The sequence below is a fragment of the Monodelphis domestica genome, chromosome 4, assembly GCF_027887165.1.
Source record: "Monodelphis domestica isolate mMonDom1 chromosome 4, mMonDom1.pri, whole genome shotgun sequence".
NCBI lineage: Eukaryota > Metazoa > Chordata > Mammalia > Didelphimorphia > Didelphidae > Monodelphis > Monodelphis domestica.
In genome coordinates this window covers 286,308,131-286,319,878 of record NC_077230.1, presented here as the reverse complement: position 1 = coordinate 286,319,878, position 11,748 = coordinate 286,308,131, and the positions used below count along the sequence as shown (strand labels likewise).

Sequence of the window (11,748 nt, the reverse complement as noted above, 5' to 3'; positions counted from 1 at the left end):
TATAATCTATTTATTTATTTTAATTTATTTTATAATATATATTATTATTATTTTACCAATTACATGTAATACATTTCCACACAAGTTTTCCTAAGTTATATGATCAAACTTACCTCCCTCCTCTTCCCTCCCCCTTCCCAATGTTGGCAGGCAATTTGATCTGGGTTACACATGTATTATCATGCAAAATATATTTCCATATTGTTTGTTTTTGTGAGTAATTTCATAAACCTTCCCCCCAACCATAAACCTAAAAAAAATTGAAAAATTGTTTGTTTTCATCTTCATTCTGACTCCACCCCCCAAAAAAATGGAATGCTTCACAAATTTGCATGTTATTCCTGCGCAGGTGCCATACTAATCTTATCTGTATCATTCCAATTTTAGTATATGTGCTGCCAAAGCAAGCACAACATAATATATTTAAATCTGGCTCTATAGTGTGTTTTTACTTAAGGTAGCTCTTTATGTTGGTGATCCATCCTATTTTCACCTACATTAACTCATTTGATCATTGTGCTACAGGTAAGGAAGATAACAGTATTATACTATTACAGCTGAGAGAATTGAAACCCAAAGAAATTTAAATGACTTCCCCAAGGTTATACAATGAGTAGGTCAAAAACAGTATTGTAACCCAGGTCTTCTGATGTGAAGGTGCAGATCTGATTGCATCAACCACACATTTAATAAATTCCAGAAGCTCCCAAAGATGATAAATAAAAATCTCTTTTTGGTATTCTAATCCAGTCACAATCTTCTTACCTTTCCAATCTTATTTCAGTTACCTTATTCCTCTCTCCCCCTTTTGTTTTTCCACCCCAGTATTTGGTCATCCATTGACAATGACCTTCCATCTTGCTGTTCCTTACACAAGGCACTCTATCTTACTCTGGGGATTTTCACTGCCTGTTTCCTAAGTGTGTACTACTTTCTCTCCTCAGCTCTCCCTCTTGGCTTCCCTGAATCCCTTCACATCTCAGCTAAAGTCCTACCTTTACAAGTAACATTTCCTAATCTCCATTAATGCTATCATGTATATATGTATGTATCTATATTTATATTTGAGAAGACAGACTTTTTTGCCTTTTTTTTGTATCCCCCTGTGCATAGTATAGTGCCTAGCACATAGTAGGTGCTTAATAAATGTTTAGTGATTGACCAATGGTGCCAAACTCTGCAACACTATGCGATCATGATTTGTGTGCTAATACATATTCTTTCTCATTATCCATAACCAGGGAGAACATAACTGTTGGAATTATACAGCCTAATTTGAGTTACCATCATTCATCTAGTAACAACTACCCAAATTATAGGCAGAGAACTAGTAGGAATTAATCTACCTCCAGAGCTAGTTTTGAAAATGGAAATCTATTTATTTAGTGACAGGAAACATCATAGAGTTCATAGGGTCCATCCCCATGTATCTAAATTGGACAACCTAGATAGAAAGCCATAGTTTCCTAGATTTAGAACTGGAATCTTTGAGGTCATCTAAACCAATATCCACTATTTATGTACTTATAGAGCTCAGAGGAGATAGTGGCCAAGAGAACTAAAATGTAATGGTTTCCTCACGGAAGTAGTAGTGGCATGATCTTTCATTTGATGAATTTCTGGAATAAATTGATTCCATTTGTTAGAGTCTCCAGTGGTTCATTTTGCTAGAGCTGCAAAAGACTAAGGGGGTGGTTTGGGGGCTAGAGCTTTATTCCTGACATATAGCTCAACTGTGACTCATTTCCTATATAAGGGAACAACTCATCCATTGTTTTGTGTCAGTGAAAACCTGGCATCATCAAAGGTTCTCTGAGGACTGACTTCCCCTACTCTTCTACCAGCTGGCAGCATCCAGCACCCTATCTATCTCAGGAGGCTGCCACCCTTCTAATAAGCAAATGAAGCAGTGCAGTTCTTTCTCCCCTAACCTAGAGATGAATTAGCAGTTCATTCACTTAAGGACCTTCTTTCTGGGCCTCCCCAAATAGAGAATTTGGCACACTGGAGGAGTTCATTAGGAATGGCTGCCAATTAGAGATGTAACCGTATATTGGCCAGATCCAGTGGTACCTAGGAATTTAGTCCAACAATTGACTCTCTTGTGTGTGTATGTATATATGTGTCCATTACATAATTCAAAGTATTATACAATTAGATCTGGGACCTTGAATGCCATTGAGTTTCTTATGCCATAGAAATTAAGTCAGAGAAATTTTAGCTTGTCTAGGGTCATATAGTTAGCATCTGGGGCAAGACTCAAACCCAGTTCGTCTTGATTCCAAGTCTAACAGGTTTTACACAATATCCCACATACCTAAAAAGTCCTCCATTATTACCTCTATTTCAAAACCTCTCTCTTTCTTTAAGACAAAACTTAAGGGGAAGCTAGGTGGCTCAGTGGAAAGAGAGCCAAGAGTGGAGATGGGAAGTTCCTGAGTTCAAATGTGGCTTCAGATAATTCCTAGCTGTGTATCCCTGGGCAAGTCACTTAACCCAATTGCCTAGTTCTCACTGACCTTTTGCTTTGGAACCGATATTTAGTATCAATTCTAACATAGAAAATAAGGTTTTAAAATTTTTAAAAAAAGAATGAAGCATGCAGCCTTTCTTGAACTGCCCATTCTCCTGATTCTACCTTGTATTCAAATAAATTATATATACTGAATTAAAAATTTTTTTCAACTTTATATACATGCATATTCTGTAGGTTCCTCTTTCCCATATTAAAAATATGAGGGATTGTCCAATTCTTTGTGTTTGTATCCCTGGCAAATAGCACAAAGTAAGTGTCTAAAAAGTAAACGTTGATTGTTTCAATATCACTTTGCTTCTCAGTCCTTCCTTTTTAGTAATTATTTCTCATTTTGCTCTATAGATTAAAGTAAAAGAAGATCTGGGTTCACTCTGTTACTCTTCTTCATGAGGCTTTAATTAAGTTTCTTAACCTCATTGACCCTCATTTTTCTCATCTAAAAAATGAAGAGTTATACTAGATGTCCTCTAAAGTTTCTTTCAGCACCATGTTTATAAAGTTGGGGTCTGGAAGGAAAGGAGGAATTCAAGTTGTAAATAACTTTTCTTTTAAAAAAAATCTTTAACCTTCTGTCTGCTACTAAATATAAGTTCCAAGACAGAAGAGCAGTGAAGGCTAGGCAACTGGAGGTAAATGACTTGCTCAGGGACACACAGCTAGGAAGTGCTTGAGTCTAGATTTCAATCCAGGACCTCCAGTTTTTAAGCCAGATTCTCTATCCACTGAGTCACCTAGGTGCCCCAAGTTGCAAATACTTTTCACAAAATATATGATAGCCTGACAGGAATTCCCATACCAGCTTGATTTTTTCTTCCATTTCCTTTTGAGTTTCTTTCTCAGATATGGACAGGCTATAGTAACTTTTGGAATGTAGGGCTTGGAAGCTTTCTGTCCCCAGGAATCCTTGGTACAGAAATAGTAGAATGTCTACTTCTGTTTCTGCTCCAAGAAGTTAGGTCTGGTCCCTGGGGATGGTGATTGGACAAGGACCTTTGTTATCTACATCTGGTTTCTTGGAGCCCAGATTTTGAGGCTTCCTAGCTCTATAGCTCTGTGTTCTCTTCTTGGGTTCTGGAGCTGAGCCTGAGATGCTACAGATGAGGCAAAGCTATATTAGTTTCCTCAAAGTCTTTGTTGACAAAGTTTAAATGTGCAATTTCATGGTTTGGTTACAATGAGGTTAGTTTATAAAATTCATGAGCTGTTAGGGGAGACTAAAAAATACCCACAGAGCAGCATACACGGTGCTGCAGTCACTAGCATCATGATGCACAGCTGCTCCAGCAGTCTCCTTGGTACAGTTCTATAGTCCCTGTTTGGTGACTAATTTCTCCTGGGGCAGATCAGGATTTGAAGACCAAAGCCAGTAATGGTTTTAACTCCTGTTTCCTTGATTGGGTGGGTGAGTGAAATGTTGGGAAAGGGGAGGGGAAGCTGTGATGAGAGGGAGGCAGAAACAAAATGAATTGTGTTTGCTATCATTATTCCTCTTGTATTTGGGGACTGTGCCAGGACAATGCCTGAAAGGAAACTTATCACTTAAATGGAAGTGGTTTTGGCTCAGTAGAATCATAGCATCTCAGAAGTGGAAGGGACTGTTTCAGTCAGGTATTCTACAAGCCCTATAGCTTAAAAATCTTTCTATCATATGCTAGACAAGTGGTCATTTGATCTTTGCTTAAATAGTTGAAGGGAAAGGGAGCTCACTATTTTTAAGGGGGGGTCTATTTCCTATCATTAATTTTTAATAACCTTTATTTTCTATATTAGAATTGATACTATCAGTTGCAAAGCAAAAGAGAGGTTAAGTAATTAAGGCTAAATGACCAAGATCACACAGCTAGGAGATATCAATCTAGATTTGAATACAGGACCTTTCTGCCTCTAGGCCTGACTCTTTATCCTCTGAATCATCTAGCTGCCCCAGTCAGTTTCATTTTTAGAGAGTTTAAATTGTTAAAAATTTCTTTTTTATATTTAGCTAAAAATATGCCTTCTTTTATTCTGTTTGCCCTGTGTTTGCCCATTGGGACCACACTGGATAAGTATAATTCCACCTCTATGTGACAATCCTTTAAATATTTGAAGACAGTTATTATGTTTCATCTAAGTATATTATTTTCCAGGCTAAATATTCCTATTTTTTTGGCTTTTCCTCATATAACAGAACTTTGTGTTCCTTTCTCATCATGGTTCCCCTTCCTTGGATAGACTCCAATTTGCCAATGTCCCCTCTAAAAACATGAAAACAAGAATTGGAAAAAAAAGACAACATTCCAGAAGTGGTCTTATTCAGGCAATGTACAGTAGGATAAGTATCTCTTTAGTTTTGGACACTATTTTTTTTATTAATGCCATCATGGTGTAGCAAATAGAGTTCTAAATGTGTGGTTAAGAAAATTTATGTTCAAATTCTACTTAAGTATTTAATACTTTAGCTATGTGACCCTTGGCAGGTCACTTATTTTTTTTTATTCCTCAGTTTTCTTAAATGTAAAATAGAGAGGGTTAGATATTTGGTCTCTAAGATCCCTTTTGATTCTAAATCTGTGATCCAATGAATCCAGCATCAGATACTTACTAGGGGGAATAGTTACTTAGTTACAGTGAATTTCAATGTCCTTAGCTGTAAATTGAGAATAATAATAGCTTCCTCAATTGAACAGTTGTTTTGAGAACTGAAGGAAAGAAAAGGCAATAAAAACTCTTATAACAAATAAGTATAGTCAAGCAACATGAATCCATACAGTGGCTGTCTCAACATTTTTGTTTCTGTACTTTCTATACATCATTTTTGTCAAGAGGTGAGTAACATCCTTCATCATATCTTTTTTGAAGACATAGTTATTATGTTGATCAGAGTTCTTTAGTCTTTCAATGTTATTTTTCTTTACCATGTTGTTATCATTGTATAAGTTTTGGTTCTGCTCACTTCTTTTCTGCATCAGTTAATGCATCCCAGGAGCTATTAAAATAATCTGTTTTTCATTTTCTTATAGCACAGTGTTATGCTATTATGTTCAGACACTACAATTTGTTCAGTATTTTTTTTCAATTTTCTAAGGTTATCCAAAGCACTCTCTTAGATTCTATTCCTTTACTTTTCCTCCCTTTTAATTTCCTTTTCAGCATTAGGAAGTTTGTTTGGTTTTGTGTGTTCCCTACATTTTCTTCCCTTTTAATCTTACTCTTGCCTCTTCCAATTTGTTTCTCCTTTTGAGTTTAGAATATTAAAATGTGTGTTCAACCTCCCATTGTCTCTTTCAAATAAGAGCAAGATTCATTTGCCCCTTCCACCCCTTTTTTCCATGTTTGCATAATCTTCTGCTCACTCTCCTTGATTATGAGAACTCCAAACTCCATTCCCTTCTTTCTCCTTTCTACACTAATGTATTTCTTCTTTACCATCCCTTATTTTTTCCAAAAAGAGAAACAATTCATCTACAGGACCCCTATTTTTCTTTCTTTACTCTCTCAATATTTTTTAAAGACATTAACATCCAAAGGGACCCTTGTTTGTTCTCCCTTTATTCAAATGTTGATGCAACATCATCATATAGTTCTTTTAATTGCCCAAATAAATCAGGGCCAATATTTGTTTTTAACATTCCTAATCAGTTCTGGTATTTTAATCTAAAACACTCAGCTTCTCATAAATAAAATTTATAGAGAACTTTGACAAATTTCTAAGAATATCAGGCATTCCCCAATTGATAAAAGGTCAAAAAATAAGAACAGACAATTTTGAACAGACAAAGCTATGCATAACTATAGAAAAAGTGCTCTGTGTCATTATTGATTAGATAAATTTGAATCAAGATAACTCTGAGACAGTATCTCATACCTATCAGATTAGTTAAAATGATAAAAGCACAAAATGAGATATGTATTGGAAGGCATATGAAAAATGGGTACTCTAACACATAGATAGGGGGACTCTGAATGGATTCAACTATAGAGGAGAACAATCTGGAATTATGATCAAAGAGATATAAAACTGTATACTTTTATCAAGAGAAGGTTTATTTCTGAAGATGATCAGGGAAAAAGGAAAAGAATCTATATGTTCTAAAATATTTATAGCAACTTTCTTTGTGGTGACAAAGAAATGGAAATTAAAAAAGATGCCCATCAATTGGGAAATTACTAATCAAATTGTGGCATATAATTGTGATGGAATACTACTGTATTTTAAGAAATGATGAGAGATGAATTTTAAAATATGGAAAGACCTATATGAAATTATAAGAGTGAAAAGAGCAGAACCAAGAGAATATTATATATAGTAAGAGAAATATTATTTGAAGACTGTCTTGTGCATATCTGCCTCCAGAGAAAGAACTGATAAATAGAAACAAGCAAGATGATAATTTAATATATACATGTATCTTTTTTTTTTTTCAAATTATGCCTTCTCAAATGAGAGGAGACATGGAAGGGAGAGAATTATCTGAGTATTTTAATGAAACAAACAAATAAATAAATTTAAATAAAAAGAGAAAATCTGTCAAAAACTCCTCTTTTTTTCACCCTACATGATGATACTTAGCTTTTCAGGGTAAGTTATCTGTGTCTTGCAAGTTTATATATTTTGCTTTTTGAAATATTTTATTCTAAGATATCCTTTCATTTGAAATAGAAGATGCCAGGTTTTGTGTTATTTGACTGGTTTATTGATACTCAAACTGCTTCTTTCAAAACAATTGCAGTATTTTTTTCTTTGATGTGGACCTTCTGGATTTTGGCTTTTGTGGTTACTTACTGGAGTGTTTTTGGATTCTTTGTATTTTTATTTTGCCCCATACTTCTAAAAGATGTGGGTAGTGTCCATTTGTGATTTCTTGTCCAGGATTTTTAAACTTTTAAAAATCATAGTTTATCAGTGGAGTGATTCACAAATTTATGTCTCTTTGAGCTGATTTCCAAGTCAATTGTCTTTTGTATTATATATCCTGCATTTTCTTTTTTGTTTTTATCAACTTTTAAAGTTTTAAAATTTGCTGTTTCATGGAGTCATTGATCTGTTTTATCTCTTCTAATTTTGAAGGTTTTCATTTATTTTTTAAAATTTAATTTAATTTTCCATCAATTACATGTAAAAACAGTTTTTAATGTTTTAGAAAAAATTGTGAGTTTCAATTTCTCTCCCTCTCTCCCTATCCCAGGAGATGATAATTGAAATTTTCCATGTGCAATCATGTAAAATGCTTTCCCACATTAATTTTTTTATGGAAGGAAATTAACAAAAAACAATTATTGGAGAAAATGAAAAAAGTTTACTATGGTCTGGTTTCAGACTCCATCAGGTCTTTCTCTGGAAGCAGATGGAATTTTAAATCATGGATCCTTTGAGATTGTTTTGGACCATTGTATTGCTAAGAATAGTCAAGTTATTCATGGGTGTTCATTGTACCATATTCTTGTCACTGTACAATGTTCTCCTGGTTATGCTTACTTCACTCTTCTTTAGTTTGTGTAAGTTTTTTCAGGTTTTTCCTGTGCTCCTCCTGCTTGTCATTTCTTAAAGCACAACAGTATTCTATTAAAATAATATACTATAAAGGACTCATCCATTCCCCAATTAGTGGGTATCCCCTCACTTGCCAATTCTTTGACCTCACAAAAATAGCTGCTTTAAATATGTTTGTACATATAGGTCCTTGCTCTTTTTTATTTTTATCTCTTTGGGTTACAAACTTCTTAGTAGTATTGAAGGGTCAAAAAGGTATATACTATTTTGTAGCCCTTTAGGCATAGTCTGAAGTACTCACTAGAATGGTGGAATTAGTTTACAACTCCACCAATAGTGTATTAGTAACTCAATTTTCCCACATCCCCTTCTAGGTTGGTCTGTCATAATAGCCAATCTGATAGGGGTGGTACAGTACCTCAGAGTTGTTTTAATTTGCATTTCTTTAATAAGTAGTTATTTAGAGCATTTTATTTTTTGCCTGACTGTAGAGAGTTTTGATTACTTTGAGAACTGCCTGTTCATATTATTGACCATTTGTCAATTGGGGAATAACTTGTATTTTTATATACTTGACTCATTTCTCTTTATATTTGAGAAATGAGTCCTTTATAGAGAGACTTATAAAAATATTTTGCACCATTATGATTATTACATATTGCTTTCCATCCTATTTCCACATATAATTTATGACCACTACATTCCCTTAGTTGCCTTCACTATCAGTCCCATACCTTTTCTCTTAATCCCCTTCCTCTCCAACTTTCTTGTAGGGTAGAGAAATTTCTATACCCATTTGATTGTGAATATTCTTCCCTCACTGAGCAAATTCCAATGAAAGTAAGGTTCATGTGCTCCTCTCCCCACCTCCTCCCTCTTCTATTCCACTAAAAAAGTTTTTTCATGCCTCCTTTATGAGAGATAATTTGTTCATTCTATTTTCCCCTCCTCACTTTTCCATTGCATCTCTCTTTGTCATGTCTTAATTTTATTTTATTTTTAGCTACAATCCCATCATATTCAACTCACTTTTTTGCCTTTTCATCTGTGTATGCTACTTCTAACTGCCTTTATAATAATAGTTCTTTTTTTTAACCTTTACCTTCCATCTTAGAATCAAGAATACTACATATTGATTCTAAGGCAGAAGAGTGGTAAAGGCTAGGCAATGAGGGTTAAGTGACTGGCCCAGGGTCACACAGCTAGGAAGTGTTTGAAACCAGATTTGAACCTAGGATCTCCCATCTCTAGGCCTGGTTCTCAATCCACTGAGCCACTCAGTTGCCCCCAACAATGATAGTTCTTAGGAGTTCCAAAATCATATTCCCATGTAGGGATGTAAACATATTGAATGTCTTTTGATTTCTCTTTCCTGTTTGCCTTTTTATGTTTCTCTTGAATCTTATGCTTGAGAGTCTAATTTTCTATTCAATTCTGGTCTTTTCATCAGGAATGTTTGAAAGTCCTCTATTTCAATAAATACCTGTTTTTGCTTTTAAAGGATTATGCTCAGTTTTGCTTGGTTGAAGTTCTAGTTCCTTTTCCCTCTGGAATATCATATTACAGGCCTTCTGATCCTTTAATGTAAAAGCTGCTGAATCTTATGTTATTCTGCTTTTGAGTCCATGAGATTTAAAATTTTTCTTTTGGGCTGCTTGCAATATTTTCTCATTGGTCTGGGAGTTCTAGAATTTGGCTATAATATTATTGGAGTTATCCTTTTGGGATCCCTTTCTGGAGCAGAGTGGTTGATTCTTTTGACTTCTATTTTAACCTCTGATTCTAGAATATCAGGGCAGTTTTCCTTGCTAGTTGCTTGAAGGATGATATCTTAAGTTCTTTTTCTTCTTTTGAACATGGTGTTCATGTTTTCCATGTCAGTTGTTCTAATGAAATTTCACATTTTCTTCTATTTTTTTCTTCTTTTGAATTTTTTAATTGTTTCTTGATGTTTCATGGAACCATTAGTTTCTACTTGGCCAATTAAAAATAATTTAATTCTGACTTTTATTTTAATTTTTAAAATTTAATTTTAATTTTATTACCTTAAATTATATCTAATTTAGTTCTAATTTTAATTATGATCTTTTAAGCATTATTTTATTGAGTGAGTTTTTATACTTTTTTATTTGGCCAATTCTATTTTTTAAAGAGTTCTTTTCCTGAGTTAATTTTTGTGCCTATTTTACCAAATGGCCCATTCTGTCCTTTAAGGTATTAATTTCTTCAGGATTTTTTAATGCCTCCTTTACCAAAATATTGACTCTTTTTTCATGATTTTCCTGTGTCACTCATTTCTTTGCTCAATTTTCCTTCCATTTAGTTTTTACTTAACTTTTAAAATCTTTTTTAAGTTCCTCCATTAATTCTTTTTGGGCTAGAGATCAATTATATTTTTCCTGAAGACTTTGAATGCAACAGTATTGATTTTTTGGTCTTTTTTTTTGAATTGTGTTTTGGTCTTCCCCATCACAGAAATAACCTTATATGTTGAGTTTCCTTTCTTTGTTGTTTTCTCATTTCCAAGCCTTTTCTTTTCTTTTAACTTAGAAAAAAAGTTGTTAAAGTTGCAGCTTTAGTAAAGGGAGTGCTGTTCCAAGCCTCAGGCTCTGTTTTTGGTACTGACTTCAGAGTGAGCTCAGTAAGGTTGTATGATATAAGGCATATAATTCTCTCTTAGCTTTGGGCTCTTGGTCTGTGAGTCACCACAAGCACTCTTCATCCTGAGAAATGTATTCCTAGGTTTAATTGTTTTCTCACTGCAGTTGAAGCCCACTGATTCTCATTGTTTTCCTATGATCCATTCTCATCGGAAATGGAGAACTATTGCTCATCACTATGATCAGGGGAGATCTGATGGTTCTTCAGGCCCATCCTGCAGAGACTCCACTCTCTCTCTCTCCACTTTGGATCTATGACTTGGCTCCTGGGGCCACAAGCACTGATGTGTGCTAGTGTTTTTCTTCACCCTGAGACAATGACCCAGGACTGCATCCTGAGTCTGTTTAAAGCCAATTCAATAAGAATTTAATGCTTAGAGCCAGTAGACAGACACTAGTAATCTCCTTCTGAGAAATTTCATGCCCCCCAATGCCATCTGTTACTGAGAGCTCCAGAAGCCTTTGCTGCTGACTAAGCTCCGCCTGCTGCCTCAGTAGGGTATAATTTGGCATTTGCTCTGTGTTCCATTTCCCCCCTGGTGCAGTAGATCTTTCATGCTGGATTTCCAAGTTGTTTTGGGCTAAAAAATTATTTCATCACATCTTTTTGTGGGTTATGCAACTTCAGAATTCTTTTTGAGACATTATATCAAAGTTCTCTGGAGAGTAATTCGTAGAGATCAGATGGGTCTATATACTTTCTCTGCCATCTTTGGGTCTCCATTGCATAGGTAAGGTTTGCCTATTTTACCATCTAAATTTTTTTCTACTTTTCTCCAAATGTTTTATATCAGTTGGGGTGGATATGTTTTTGTTTTCTCTGATTCAGAGCCTTATTACATGTGTCCTTGGATATTTCTGGTTATGTTAAGAAGTTACTCTATAATGACATTAACTCTACTTGTCTGTCCCTTTCTTATTGTCTGTGCAATTCTGGTTGATGTCATGTGTTGTCATGAAGCAAGATAAATTACTATACTTTCTCACTGGACTTTCTCCATTATTCATCATGTTGTGCATTTCAGGATTTTATTGGTATAATATAGATATGCATGATCTCAGTGGTTTTGCTTCCCATTCAG

At 34.7% G+C, this 11,748-nt stretch overlaps 1 non-coding gene across 1 annotated transcript; it reads right to left on the bottom strand.

Moving 5' to 3' along the window:
* Window positions 1–304: 304 nt before the first annotated feature.
* LOC130454101 (U6 spliceosomal RNA) lies at window positions 305–411 on the bottom strand. Its single transcript, XR_008911785.1, has one exon. It is a non-coding gene; the product is annotated as a U6 spliceosomal RNA (small nuclear RNA).
* Window positions 412–11,748: the final 11,337 nt, after the last annotated feature.